At 37.9% G+C, this 13,778-nt stretch overlaps 1 long non-coding RNA gene across 4 annotated transcripts in view; it reads right to left on the reverse strand.

Annotated features, from left to right (window-relative positions):
* The window catches only part of LOC116227351 (uncharacterized), a 235,323-nt gene that overhangs the window by 17,036 nt on the left and 204,509 nt on the right, over positions 1 to 13,778 (reverse strand). For all 4 annotated transcript variants that reach the window (XR_016468183.1, XR_016468182.1, XR_016468181.1 and 1 more), the window contains one exon: positions 6,309 to 6,424. This is a non-coding gene — a long non-coding RNA (uncharacterized LOC116227351). The remainder of the gene's footprint in view (positions 1 to 6,308; positions 6,425 to 13,778) is intronic.

Genomic DNA, 13,778 nt, shown 5'->3' on the forward strand with positions numbered 1-13,778 from the left:
ATCATGTATAGTGACTGATGTTCAATGCCATTAGTTATGGTCTGTGGAATAACTCCTTGCAATATTATTCCAAAGGAATAGCTGGCAGCAAATAATTCACAAGTGCTGGAACTCATACCAGCAAGAATAACATCAACTTGAACATCAGAATGGTCTTGGGTTATAGAACTGTTGTTATTTTGCCTCAAGCTACTTTTGGAATCAATTCCAGAAATAACCCCCTTTAGGAAGGGGACCTCATCTTGCTCTCTTCTCTGTGTGATCCCAATAAAAGTGGCCTCCTTTCTGGTGAATATCTCTCTGAACTCTTCTTCAAAATGCTCAATTATAGAAAATTCACAATCTTTCCAAGTAAAGACTGTAGGGTATTGTCAGTGTCAGTGCTCCTTATCTTATTATTCTAACTGTGTGTGCTGCAGTCAATATGAGGTGAAACTTGGAAAGTGGCTTTATCCAGCTGACTTCTTGAACTCAGAAGACACAAATATGTACATAATGTTAGAGAAAAAAGAAAACAAGTAGGAACCTCTTCTCTATCTACTTCTTCAATAGTAGTTTACCGTCAGTAAATTCATGAGGATTTTATAAAGATCTGTTCTATAATTCCTTAATAGATGTGGCAAACAGGGCAATGTGCAAAGTAATTTGCAAAATTTTTCCACTAAGTTACTGGAGGGGAAGAGGGAGGGGATAGATATGTTTGACTAAACACTATCTGCTTTCATACTTCATTCTTTTGAGGCCATTTTGAATATAGTGTCCCAAATGACCGAGGGAAGGTGAATTACAGTCATCTAACGTAAATAATATAATCCACAGAACATGAAACCCAAGATATACCTTTCCATCAACTTTAATGGATGTTAGATGAGATCCAGAAGCTTTAAAGTGAGTATTTATAGTGCTGTTAGTACCTTGGTATAAAAAAATTATTTACTCAATCATGAATAATTATATGAGCTCAACCTTTCAAAATATGAAAAACATCTCTTTTTATCACCTACCACATTTATGGTAATACTTATGGAGTTGGGAAGTACATTATATAGTCCCAAACTAAAGTTTGATGATTAACCTTTCGAAAGAGCCGTGTAAGAAGAAGCAATTTACCATGATCTCTTGCATCTGAATAGCTTGAGATACAAAAATCCAGGTTAACTCATCAATGCCAAAGGCGTAACTATTTTTTAATGCTTTGCCTTTACTTTAAAGGTACAGTGATATCTTATCATCACAGAGTAACTGCAAGAAGGAATGAATTCAAAGGATACTTCACCTTCAGAAAGTGATATGAAGGAAATAATCATCATGCTGTCTCTAAGATAGACTTTTTCAATTTTAGACTTAGGCAAAGTAGGGAAAGTGAGCAAATGGTGTCACTTCAAGAAAGCAGTTAAAAACTTCTTTATATCCCACAATCACAGTTGGATATCTGAATTAAGTTTAGGACTTCCAGGTATAATATACTATATAAACATAATGAAGATCAGTTTTAAGGTCTTTTCTATACTCCCATGTCTGACTATTCCTCATTTTGTTTCATCAGTAGTTTTGCTTATAATAATGCATCACCCTCAAATATAGAGCCTGATTTCCTTCCAATTCCATGCTTGATAAACTGGCCAACAACTTGACCAAGCTTATTTTTCTGTAATATTCTTCTTACTTATTGAAGAATGGAGATAGCAAGCAGATAAAATGTTTCTCAGTTCCAGATTTCATGTATTTCCCCCTCCTTCCTCTATTTCATGGTAGTAACAACAGATAGTAGGGCATGGTGAACCAAGGGTAAAGCTTGCCATGTAGTACTGTGACAGTGAAGATCTTCAGTGTGTTGTTAGAGAACAGCTGAACCCTCCTAAACCTTCACCCTTCAATGCCTACTCATGAAATGAGGAGCATAATTGTAATGATCGCTGTGGGGTTAAAAGACTTAATTTAAGAATAAAAGACTTATTCTGAAGACCAGGCAGGAAAATAACCTCAAATCAAACACAAAGGGTTTCTACACATTATAACCCACTTTTGACTCCTCTTCCTTTTTTTCTTTTTTTTTTTTTTCTTCTTCTTTTTCAAATTCACACTCTATATCAAAAGTATAAGACTCAGCTGGATCCTGAAACCAAATTCAAAACACAATAACAGTCACAGTTAGCTTGGGGGAACTGTGAGAAACAAGAACAAAATCACACTTTCTGACAAGTATGGATTCATAAATCAATGGAGGCAGAAAGAAAGCAGCACCAGGCTCACTTTGGAAGTCTGTGCTGCAGTTTGACAACAGGGAGGCTGCCTCATCACTTAACCATTCCTCCAGGTATAGTAAACTTCGAAGGATTGCAGAATCACTAGGTATGTCAAATACTATCGCTACATTTAAAACAAACAAACAAACAAACAAACTACAAACCCTAAAACTCTGAACAACAACAAATCCACAGGCCAAAAATAACAGCTTTCTAGTTTCAAATCCAATATAAATGAGGGCAGGTTTTTGCTGGGTCATCCTCAGAACTTTAGGGGATCAGCTTGAAAACTTGCTTTGGAGAACACAACAACACAAAGTGCAACTAAGCTATGATAAAAAGGCTGAAAAAAATATACATCAATCAATTCCTGGCTCTTAATACCATTTCTGAGCATCTGAAATTCCTTTTGCCGCTGAATGCAGCAAGAGCTTTCAATGGCTCTCTCGTGGAGCCAGGATCTCAAGAATATTAAGAATATATTAAAAATACATTCACAATACTACTAATGTATTTCTGGTACTAATAAACTAATAGATTGTTAATACCACTCCTAATCTCCCCCCTGGAAGTCTTCAAAAAAATGAGACGTGGCACTGAGGGATGTGGTTTAGTGGGCATGGCAATGATGAGTTGATGATTGGACTAGATGATCTTAGTGGTCTTTCCAACCTTAAAGGTTCTATGATTCCAGTGGCAATGCAGTTGCCACTGTGTAAATGCGGGCCTGTCAATCAGTAGAGTGAAACCAAGGCATTTCAGTGTATTTCGGAATAAGGGAAAAATACAGTATTTTAAAATACAATTTGCAATTACGCTGTTAAAAGTTTTTTAGCAAAATATGAAGGCTAATTTTAAGACTGCAGGGACTGTTTTGGGTCACAGTCATAGTTTCGGAGTACTTATTCAGAGGGACAAGGTCTCATATCTGATAGAACTTCAATAAACATTTGGGCACTTCATACATATCAATTCATTTCAAAAGAACAGACCAACGAGAATGGAAGAGGCAATTAAGTAAAGTCAGATCAGCTTTACTAACATCCTGATTTTATCATTGGGAAAATATATGAAGTTTGATGATTAAGTCATAACTGAAGTAAGCATCAAATGTAAGTGCTAGGAAACATTTCAGCATGAGATAAAAAATATTATACTAAGCCATGACACATATTTAGAAGAGAATTGCAAATATATGTTCTGGTTGTTTTTTTCTTTTCTTGACATGCTCAGGTGTTAATATAAAGATATAAGTATCATAAGCACTTCTTACTTTTCCCTAAACACAAAAGCAATAAACAATAATCTCTACAAAGTACTCCCAATACCTCCTAGAGATGAACAAATCTACAATTACAAGAACAGTAATAATAAAGAATCAAAAAAAATTCTGCAGCTCTCTCTTGAGGTCAGAGAAGTCAGGCAGTAAACAGCAATCTACTCTTATAAAAGGAGTGTTAAGAAAAGAAAGATAGCTCAATATGTGCCTAATTCATACCAGTCACAAGCCAGTGCGTGTTCATTCTTGCACACTTATATACAAGCACATAGGCATTTTAAGTATTTCTAGGAAGAATAAAAAAGAAAAATAATAGTTTCTTTTTCCTGTTGTTGAGATAAACAAGAACCTGTGCCAAAATTGAGATTTTGAAGCTCTCTACAATCAGTTCTGAAGCAGTTGCTTGCAGGCAAAAGAGCCCATTGTCTGACCTTGCCAAGAATTATCTTAGTATGGGAATAAAGAAAAACACTGACACAAGAAAAATGTGCATTTGTTTGCTTTAGAGCTTACATAGCAATTTACAGCAGCAGAAGGCCAAATGCATAAAATTCAAGGCACTGATGCTGTGCCTGATGAAATGAAAATTTCATGTCAGATAAATGCTAAAGTGAGTCAGCTTGGTTTTATTTCTACTTCCTAGAGTATCCAGCAAGAGATGGCTGGTGCCATCAGTGCAAGTTGCCACCAGAAATCAGCACACTAGGAAAATTTACCATGGTACTTAAGGTACTTCCTTGAATTGAACAGGGAATGTCAGAATTTCCTATTGTGGATAATCATGATGATGAGTAAGTCAGGCTGTAACTGAAGTTCAATGTTGGAATTATACCACCTTTATCCTGTTAAGAATCCCTCTTTTCTAGCTTTCCCCCCCCCTATTTTCCTCAGGCCATTTGAATACACCCAAAGGTGCAGCTTTACAGGCTAAGAAGGGAAGACACTCAATTTCTGATAGAGATTCCTGAAACTAAGCATAAGTGCTTTGTGTTTGGTAGGAAGATATTAGCCTTAACCACTTCAGAAGACTTTTGCATCCCAGAATCTGCTTCTGGGAAAGGTTTGCAGCATATTATAATTATCTGCTTTGCAGTTTTGAGGTTTGCAGCATATTATAATTATCTGCTCTGCAGTTTTGTATATTTATCCAAGAAGTAAACATGGGAAGATGGTTAACTCTCACATTTGTTTCAGTTCATCAGAAAATCCCTTTCATCTCTTAGACATATTCTAAATGCTTCTAGCCTTAACAAACCGTTGGAGTAGACACTTTCCTGAAAACCTGTCACCTGCTTCATGCCACACTTTGCCTCAGTGATAAATACAAATTAGCACCCAATCACGTGCAAAGCTATATTAATGATTTTGACATTTTATATACTGTAGCTCATTTTACCTACACGAATCTACCATCTGAGTGTGAAAAGAAATTACTTCTTCCTGTTCTCTATTCTGGCTCACATACATTATATAATATTTTGTTGGAATCTGGCTAATTTGAAAGAACAGAGTAGGGTAAACTCCAGAATGGCCTCAAGACCAGACATGTTACATCCTACACTGAGCTATTGCCAGGGTTCATAGTCGAACCCCTCTGGGCTACCTAGTAGTTAGCAGCTATTTTAGCATTCCACATCTCTTCATTTTTTTCTCACAATGTTCCCTGTGAGATAAGTTGCATTGTTCAGTTAAAAAAAAGGAAACTAAACTATTCAGACAAGAATCCAAACTAGAACAAAAGAATCTCTGTTGAAATATTTGGAGGGAGTTCTAGTCTTTTGTCCCTCTAAGACTCAGAAGCAACCATTCAATTTCCATTATAAATGTATCTATACGTAGTTTATGCCCATTTTAAAAAATATTAACATTGCCTGCCTTTCTGTTGATTTCTGGATTATTTAAATAAATAAAGCATGCTCTGTAAAGAAATATCCATCACCTTTTTCTGTTGTTCCTAGTGTCAGGGAACCAAACACCTTCATCTACAATGCCTTTAGTAGAGTTTGAGTTTGCAGAGCCAGTGCACTGTCAACTGTATCCATGCTGCTGGACACAACTGAGTGAGTTGTACAACCACTGCTAGACAAGACTGAGCCGGCAAGCATACTGGTCTCACTGTTGGAATGCTCCCACACTGAACTGGAGCCACTGTGTGCACAATGGGGCTAAGAGTAGCCTCGGAGTACGGCACAGCATTAGCTAACATATCCATATGCACCTTATCTAGAAGAGCAATTGAATAAACAGCTTGAACTGTTAGTGGAAACCCTCAGCAAAACAAACCAGCATCCTTTCTACAACACTGGGCTGTAACTATAAAAGCTAACGTCTGTTTTATAATCCACAATGATAATGGTTTGTGATGGAACTTCAAACTTTCAAACTCTTTTTTTCTTTTTTTCTTTTTTTTCATGATTTAGTGCGTGCGTGTGTTAAAAACAAATAAAACCTTGAGTCATGTCCAACAGTAACATTACAGAAACAAATCAAAATCGAGTGAGACACAGATAGTCAAAATGTCCCTATTTCACATGTACCCAGAGATTAGGCTGCTCTTCACAATGTGATAGAGTGAAAGTTAGTGTAGTACCATTCAGATCTCAGCTCCACAGAAGGTATGTGCATACCCTTGGATAAATGACCCTTACCCAAAACAGTACCTAAATATCAAAGAAGACTGCAGGCCTTGGAAACTTAAGTGTCTGTGAGGATCTGGGAGTCATTAAAATATGTTTAAATTCTCTAAATTCTATTAAGAATAAGGTGAATTGATTTTTTCTTACCTTTTTCCATTGCTTTATCTTCTCATATCCTATCATCTTTAGGACCAGGACTTCTCCCTCCTGTATGCACATGGAGTCTCACACAAGGAAAAAACTTGATCTTCATTTCTCAAGGCCTGCAGACATCAATTAAACAAAATCAGTGTCATTAATGTATTACTGAGAAACGTGGGACTCCAACAGCACCCTGCAATTCACAACAGCTTACATCTTTTTGCACACTAATAGACACTAACGGTTCTTCACCTTTCCTTCTGTATCCTGGTTTCCTAAGCACAGAAATCTCCTGTGTTTATCTGTCACTTATGAGCCTGTCCTCCTCGGTAATATTTTACCCTACTGGCTATTTTCAATCAAATTTGTCAGAGCTGAATGTAAAATTTTCCTACAAAGTCCATGATCAGATAAATGAGGGAGATCCAAAAATAATCCTACCTTCTTTCTAGAATATTTTAGCTTTACTAGCAACGTTGCCTCAATCATATGTCAGGCTCGAATATGATCGCAAACAGTAGATTCCTCAACCTAGTCAAGAAACCTAATTATTTCAGAACTCTACAAACACATAAATCACAGTCCCAGGTACTTTGCAATGTAAATGAAACCAATCACACCTTCAAAATACCTGAATGTCTCAATTTATTCTATTTTTAGTTAGAAACAAGGCTCATAGATCCTGCTGTATGAGAACAAATTGAATGAAACAAACATAAAAATTCCATAAAGAGGTCTGGAGAAAAACAACATTATTAAATTCAGGGGTTCTGAAACAAAAGAAAGCCAAAATAAGCTATGTGAGAAAACCATTTATCTAGGCCAGCCCGATCTTGCAAGAAAGGAAAGCTCCAAAAGGCATTAATTCCACTTCTGTATTATTATCCTCAAAATACATCACTGCAATTTGAACATATAAAATGCCTTCAACAAGCTTGGAGAGTAACACGTTGACAAAGAAATATGTGTTATTAGTTTGAGCTGCAGGGTCACCTGTGGGACATCAATATGAACAACCTGGTGAATTTAGCCAAAAAATAAGCGAGTGGTTCAGATTATAGGCAGAGTGGGGGGGATAAAAGAATCACTAATATAACTGGAGGAGAGAAGGAGGACAGAAAATGAATACCAGGTTGAGAAGAAACACATTTGTGGAATAGGTGTGCCAAGAGAGATAGCTGCATAGTTCATCTAGATGACAATATGAGTGCTCTCTCCATGGGCTCCGTTTCTTTCTTTGTCTTGTATATTTATTTTTTTCTGTTGTTCTTGCTTACAGCAAGTTGCTGGAAGGGAAACTGTGTGAACCAATGAATGACTACCTCATTGGTCTTTTAAGTCTTCGGACTTAAAAGTCTCCCCCTCTCCAGAGGCAACCCAGAAAGAAATAAACAATCATTTTAGGTAGTGTGGTAGTATGGCGGAGAAAAACGTAACATAGAGATAAATGTTTGCAGTTTTGCGCTCAACCCTTGTTAATAGGCAGTTTTAAAGGTGAAAAGTGTTATCCGTGGGGTTGCCATAATCATGCTTTTCACCTATTTTCAGTTGATTATTGTTTTTTGCTATTTCTCAATGACCTGCTAACTGTCTAAAGAACCCCATATATCTTATTTCAGCTCCATCAGACTGTACTCTGATGGTTTTTTAGTTAGATATGTGGCAACAGCGAGAAGACCTAAGGGGAAAAAATGCAGGAAATCTTTCAGTGTTCCCACTCAAAAGAGAAGCAGCCCAGAAGGCCAACAGTATTCTGGGCTTCATTGTAAGAGGGGTGGTCAGGAAGGAGGGAGAGGAGATTGTCTCCTTCTACTCTGTCCCCCTGAGGCTCCACCTGGAATACTGCATCCCAGTCTGAGGCCCCCAGCACAAGAAGGATATGGAGCTGTTGGACCAGAGGAGGGTCAAGAAGATGATCAGAGGGCTGGAGCACCTCTCCTATGGAAAAAAAGGTTGAAAGAGTTTGACTTGCTTAGCTTGGAGAAGGCACGGAGGAGGCCTGTTAGCAGCTTTCAAGCAGGAGTTGGAAGTGGATGATCTTTGAGCTCCCTTCCAACCTAAGTCCTGTATGATTCTGTGAAAAGCATTCAGAAACATGGAAATATTGGAATTCACTTATAGGTTATGCCTCCTGGGGCTAGAAAGCACTATAATGCACATTTCACTTCAATCTATATTACACGTGGCAATGTCTGTATCCAGCATGGACTGATGGTTCTGATAGCTCCTATCTGTTCAAAGAAAATCAAGTGAGGGTTTGTAGGCTTCTGTTTCCTCTATCCTAACATCAAAAAGAGCTAAATATAACAAGGAGAGGGATACAGCAAAGTAGGAGCAATGGATTTATGAGGAGAATCTTACTCTGAGGGTCAATTACAAGAGTCCCCTTGAGGGACCCTAGAAGAGGTTTAGCAATGATCACGGTGCTGTGCAAAGAAGAGTAGCAAAGCCAGTGAATGGACTAGAAAGCAAGACTTTTGAGAATTGACTGGGGAAGTTGTTTAGTCTGAAGGAGAGGAGGCTGAGGGAGCATCATCACTCCAAACAACTATGTGAAAGGGGGTTGCAGGAGGAAAGGAGGGTGTCTGGGTTTTTTTGTGTTTTCTATCTAGGTGATTCCACGATTCTATGAAAAGCATGAGATTCCTTGAAGAAACAAAAAAAAAACGAAGTGAAAGCAAACAAATCTGGAACCTGTAAATACATTTAATTTCAGGAAAAATTCTCTTTGAGATGCATATGTATTTTATTCTATTAGAGAACTGAACATCCAGCTTATAAACCATAGATGTTACCAGGGCTATTCGAAGTGTGCTGAAAGCTGACTGAACGATATTATCACATTAATAGAAATAGTACATGAACTGCTTTTGAAAAATTTTATCTCCAGAGCCAACCAGAGTGTTTAATCTACTCCTCAAATCCAACATGAGTTTGTGTTCCAAATTATATATTGTATTGTCGAATTTTAAGCAACCCACACCACAAAGTTCAGTATTCTTCCACAGCCTTATGAACATTCTCCCTAGAAATATTTCCTTACTTTCAGTCCATTTGCTAGGCATTAAGTATTATCACAGTTGCTCACTGTACTAAAATGAATGTAGAGAAAAAAAACAACTGCTTTGCATTCAATATGACACAATGAAATAAAGCAGAATGTTGAGAAAATATGACATCAAATTTGTCCACACTTCTCCTACGTCATTCTTCATATACGTACTTTTTATTTTTTCTTTTCCTTTCTCCCTAAACAAGATGAAAAGCCAAGAACTGGGTTGATTCACAATGTCTGCATTGCATTCCTGCTAGGATGTAGTAACCATACATTGGCAAGATCACACGAACAGTTTGGATGCGAAACAAAAGCAATCTCAGCTTAGTCATATTGAGAAAGGGAAAAAAAGTCTTTAAAATCATATTTGCAAGTTTACCTGCTGGTCTCAAATTTTAATGTTGACAACCACACAACTGCCACAGCAACACGCCACAGATCTGTACACAAGGCTCAGACACAGCTGAAATGGTAAAGTCCATGCAAATTGCAGTGCATAAAAGCTTTTTCCTCACGTTGTTTCCATATAGTGATGCCTCTTCAAGACAAGCCTGACCACCAACAGACCAAAAAAACTGGTACACGAACTACATGAACTACTAAAGGAGGTTCCAGATTGGCCCAGTTTTCTAGCCCGGCTGTCATGTGACGACAGTGAAAACAGAATTTTACTCCAGAGCACACCAAGGGAGGATTTACCAGGTCAGCTAAGACAGCTACAAGTTTGCAGTTCCCTTTATCTCACAACAAAGGCAAAAAGAGCACATTTCTTGTGAGCTACTATGCTGCTGAAGAGCATGTAGACAGCAGAAGAGGAAAGGCCAGGCTGAAACAACCCTACGGAAAGTATATGTGTTGCTACAGAGCTAGGAACATGGGTTGTGCAGCATAACAGCCTTTCCTAACTTGTAGTACCAAAGATATATTAGAACTGGAAAATATTTAAGGAAGAGTAACAGCATATAGTAAATATGTAGAAAATTCTTGGAATGAAGAAAAACCACGGAAACAGGAGGAACAAGGAGAAGATGGGAATTGGTTGTTCAGCCCTTCACCAGTATCAAAATTAGAGTATACTATATGAACCAACTAGGTACCAAGTTCAAAACAAACACAAAAAGAGTTTTGTAGCTGCTCAGGATGTAGAGCGCTTCTAGAACATGTTGCAGTTATTAATATATGTTAAATAGCAGATTGGATAAATTCAAAACAGATCATACACTGACAATTAGAAATATGCAGAAATCACATGTGGATAACAGAATCTCTGAGCTTAAAAGAGACAGCATTATGGAAGTCACTGGGGAAGAGACATACGTGCTTATTCCGTTCTTCATCTGCTCTAGATATTTACTTGTAAGCACAGTTAGAGACTGTGCTAGGAGGATTTACTTTTTCCTTTTTTAATCTGACACACTACATCTTTTCATACATTCAAAGAGTGTGGCAACAACCAGGGTAGCTCCAATGCAAATGCCAGCAGGGCTGTGCTGACTGGGAAGGTCGGAGAAATGCTGAGATGAAACTCACTTTCTTCACCCCACTGAGCTCAACCTTGGAGTGAATCTGGAGAAGTTTCCTCATCACTGACAAAGCAAGTTCAGATATTTCTTGCTGTCATGCTTTCCAGCTGGCATGTAATCTCCCTGCTCCCTTTCAAATTACTTTTTAAAACATTGTTTTGCAACCCTTATTTCAGACCCAGGCACCTGGCAAAAGGGAACACCAGAGCTGGACGGAAGCTGCAAGTGGATTGGGAAATGCAGCACTAACAGAGATTTGGTGTGGAGTTTTTTCATGTGTGGGTTTTTTGTTTGTTTGTTTTGTTATTGCCTTTTTTTTCCTTCAGGTTGTTGAGAGAAAGCACTGCCTGTAACAATTTTGTGCCTAATTTGATTTTCAAGCTGTTAGAGACCTGGCACAGGCCAGCAGGCTCTGTCAGTGTTGAGGAATTTTTTTTCCAAGAGACTAAATAAACTCTTTTCTTCTGAACAATATTGAAAAATGTGGAGCTACAGCAAACAAAACCAAACAAAAAATACCAAAAGGTCTGACCATGCAGAGGAAGAAGAGCAATTAGATCCCTTATTTTAGCCTGCCCACAGGTATTAGCAAACCTTAGGGCGAGACACAAACAGAGACACCTGAAATGAAGCACAGACCCTTTGGCTAATGTCATTTTTTGTAGTTTTTTGTTTGTTTGTTTTGCTGAATTCTTCTTACTCTGACTCTCCCAAAGTATTAATCTGGAACAGACAATATTAAATCATCACTTGTAATAAACCATTTCTTGGAGAAAATTAAATAAATATATAATCACAGGAACTTCCAGTTCTCCTCTTGTTGAGATACAAATGCCAAAATCTAAAGTGTTACACTCAGCTGTACTTCAGTAGGAGAAAAAAAAAGGGATGGACTCATGGGGCCAGAGAGATATACTGTACCTTTAGATAACTGAGTAAACCGAAAATATTTCTCAAGCAACATTAAGAGTGCTATGTGGAAGGACAAGTTCCATAGGAAATTTTGCCTTTGGCTGCATGTTTCTGGAGATATTCAAAGACAGGCTGAACCAGCCTCTGAGCACCCTGATGTAGATGTAGGTGCCCCTGTTCATTGCAGGAGAGTTGGATCAAGTGGCCATTAAGGGGTCCTTTCTTCTCAAATGATTCTACAATTCTCTTCTATTCTTTTGTCTGTGAGGGATTACCACTTGCATGTTTGATTGAGCCTTGGAGGATGTGTTTATGAGAAAACAAGAACAAAAGCAGACAGTGAAGACAGTGAAGAGACCTGAGTTCAGATCCTGATATCTCAAAAGGACCTATTCCTGGCCAGCAACAGACCTTGCCACTGTTTGGCTCTCTATAGAATCAGAGCCCATAGCCCAGAAGAGACTCGGTGCAATGAGCCCAGAAACAGCCACTCTGTGCTCCTTTCACCTCTCCATAACTTAGTTTATCATTCGTTTTTAAAAAGATGTAAGAGTTGTTCCCCCTGCACAAGTGATTTGTAAATCATCTTGAGGAAAATAGCAACAGCAAAAATTTGGATCTTGAACCGTGAGAGTCTATCTTGCCTGTTCACAAGTGAGCTGAATTTCCTAACAGGCTTTGTATTTTAAGAGATGTCTCGCTTGAACACATTTGGGGCCACATTTTTGTGATGAGTATTTTGTTTCCTAAGTCTTCAAAGACATAAGGTGCAATGCTAAGAAAGGTAGAAGATTAAGTTGTGGATTTTTTGTTTGACATGCAGGGCAACTAATTGCTAAAGAGAATAAGCTTTTGAATAGCCTTGACATTTTCACTGAATGCACACCTGCAGATTCTGTGTTTTTCTTCCCTCATTTCTAGGATGTGCCTACAGAAAGGAGGAAGACAAGGCCCTTTTTCAGGGCTCTGACCTTCAGAGAGAAATGGAAAGATGGGGGTCAGCTACCTATGTACCTGCATAAAAGAGACAAATCAAATTCTCTGCTGCAGAGGGAACACACGCAGGGTGTCCTCCATATGTGAGCAAGGAGAGGTTGAGAAAAAAGCACTATGGTGCATATACCTTTCACCAGGCAGCCTAACAAATGACACATTCCAGAAATTTGAAGTCTCTGTGATTTTATCTATAGTAAACTTTTTTCTGTCCCTATTTCACTTCTGAAGTGAAAGAAAAAGAACAAGGGTATTTACCCGTCTGCAGTAAGAACCAAACTTTGATTGGCTGATTTTATGAGGTGCAAGGCTCTAATGAATGAAACATTCAACTGTTTAAGCCATATATGCAAAGTGCCTGGAAAATAAGCACTGTTATTTCTTAGGGAAATAATCAATTATTAATACAAAAGTAATTATTGATATGGATAACAGTATACAATAATATACAAATGTATCAAACACGAGCAGTACATACTGCTGACAGTGCAAGGTGGCCATGTGCATATAAGCAGATTAAGCAACATGCTGCATTTGCCTGCGCTGAACCAACAGGATAGTAAGAGTAACACCATCCTTGCTTCTAATACCATCCTACTATTTTAATCTAGCCAGACAAAAGTAATTCATTTTAAAATTAATTTTAAAAAGGGCTTTCTAAAGAAAGATTTTTTTTTCCCCCTGCTTAATTGATTTTACTCTCACTTTCCTTTCTGTTTCCTCTCTTTGAAAAAAGTGCTACAGGCATTAGAGGAGGTACCTTAATACCAAAATTATCCTAGAAAACCCCAAGGTTTTCAGAAAGGAGGATGTAAACTATGGCATATTTTGGCACTTGAAAAGAAGAAATGTCTTGAGCTGGAGTGGCTGGAAACTTTTGTTGTGAAACTCCTGTTTTATCCTTTTGTTTTACATATTTTTTGAGTTTCATATAAACTTTTACATGTCCTCTTCTTCTTATGTTGTGACAGTTCATATATCAGGTTAAGTTCC

The sequence above is a fragment of the Phasianus colchicus genome, chromosome 7 (assembly GCF_987193195.1).
Source record: "Phasianus colchicus chromosome 7, bPhaCol1.hap1.1, whole genome shotgun sequence".
Classification (NCBI taxonomy): domain Eukaryota; kingdom Metazoa; phylum Chordata; class Aves; order Galliformes; family Phasianidae; genus Phasianus; species Phasianus colchicus.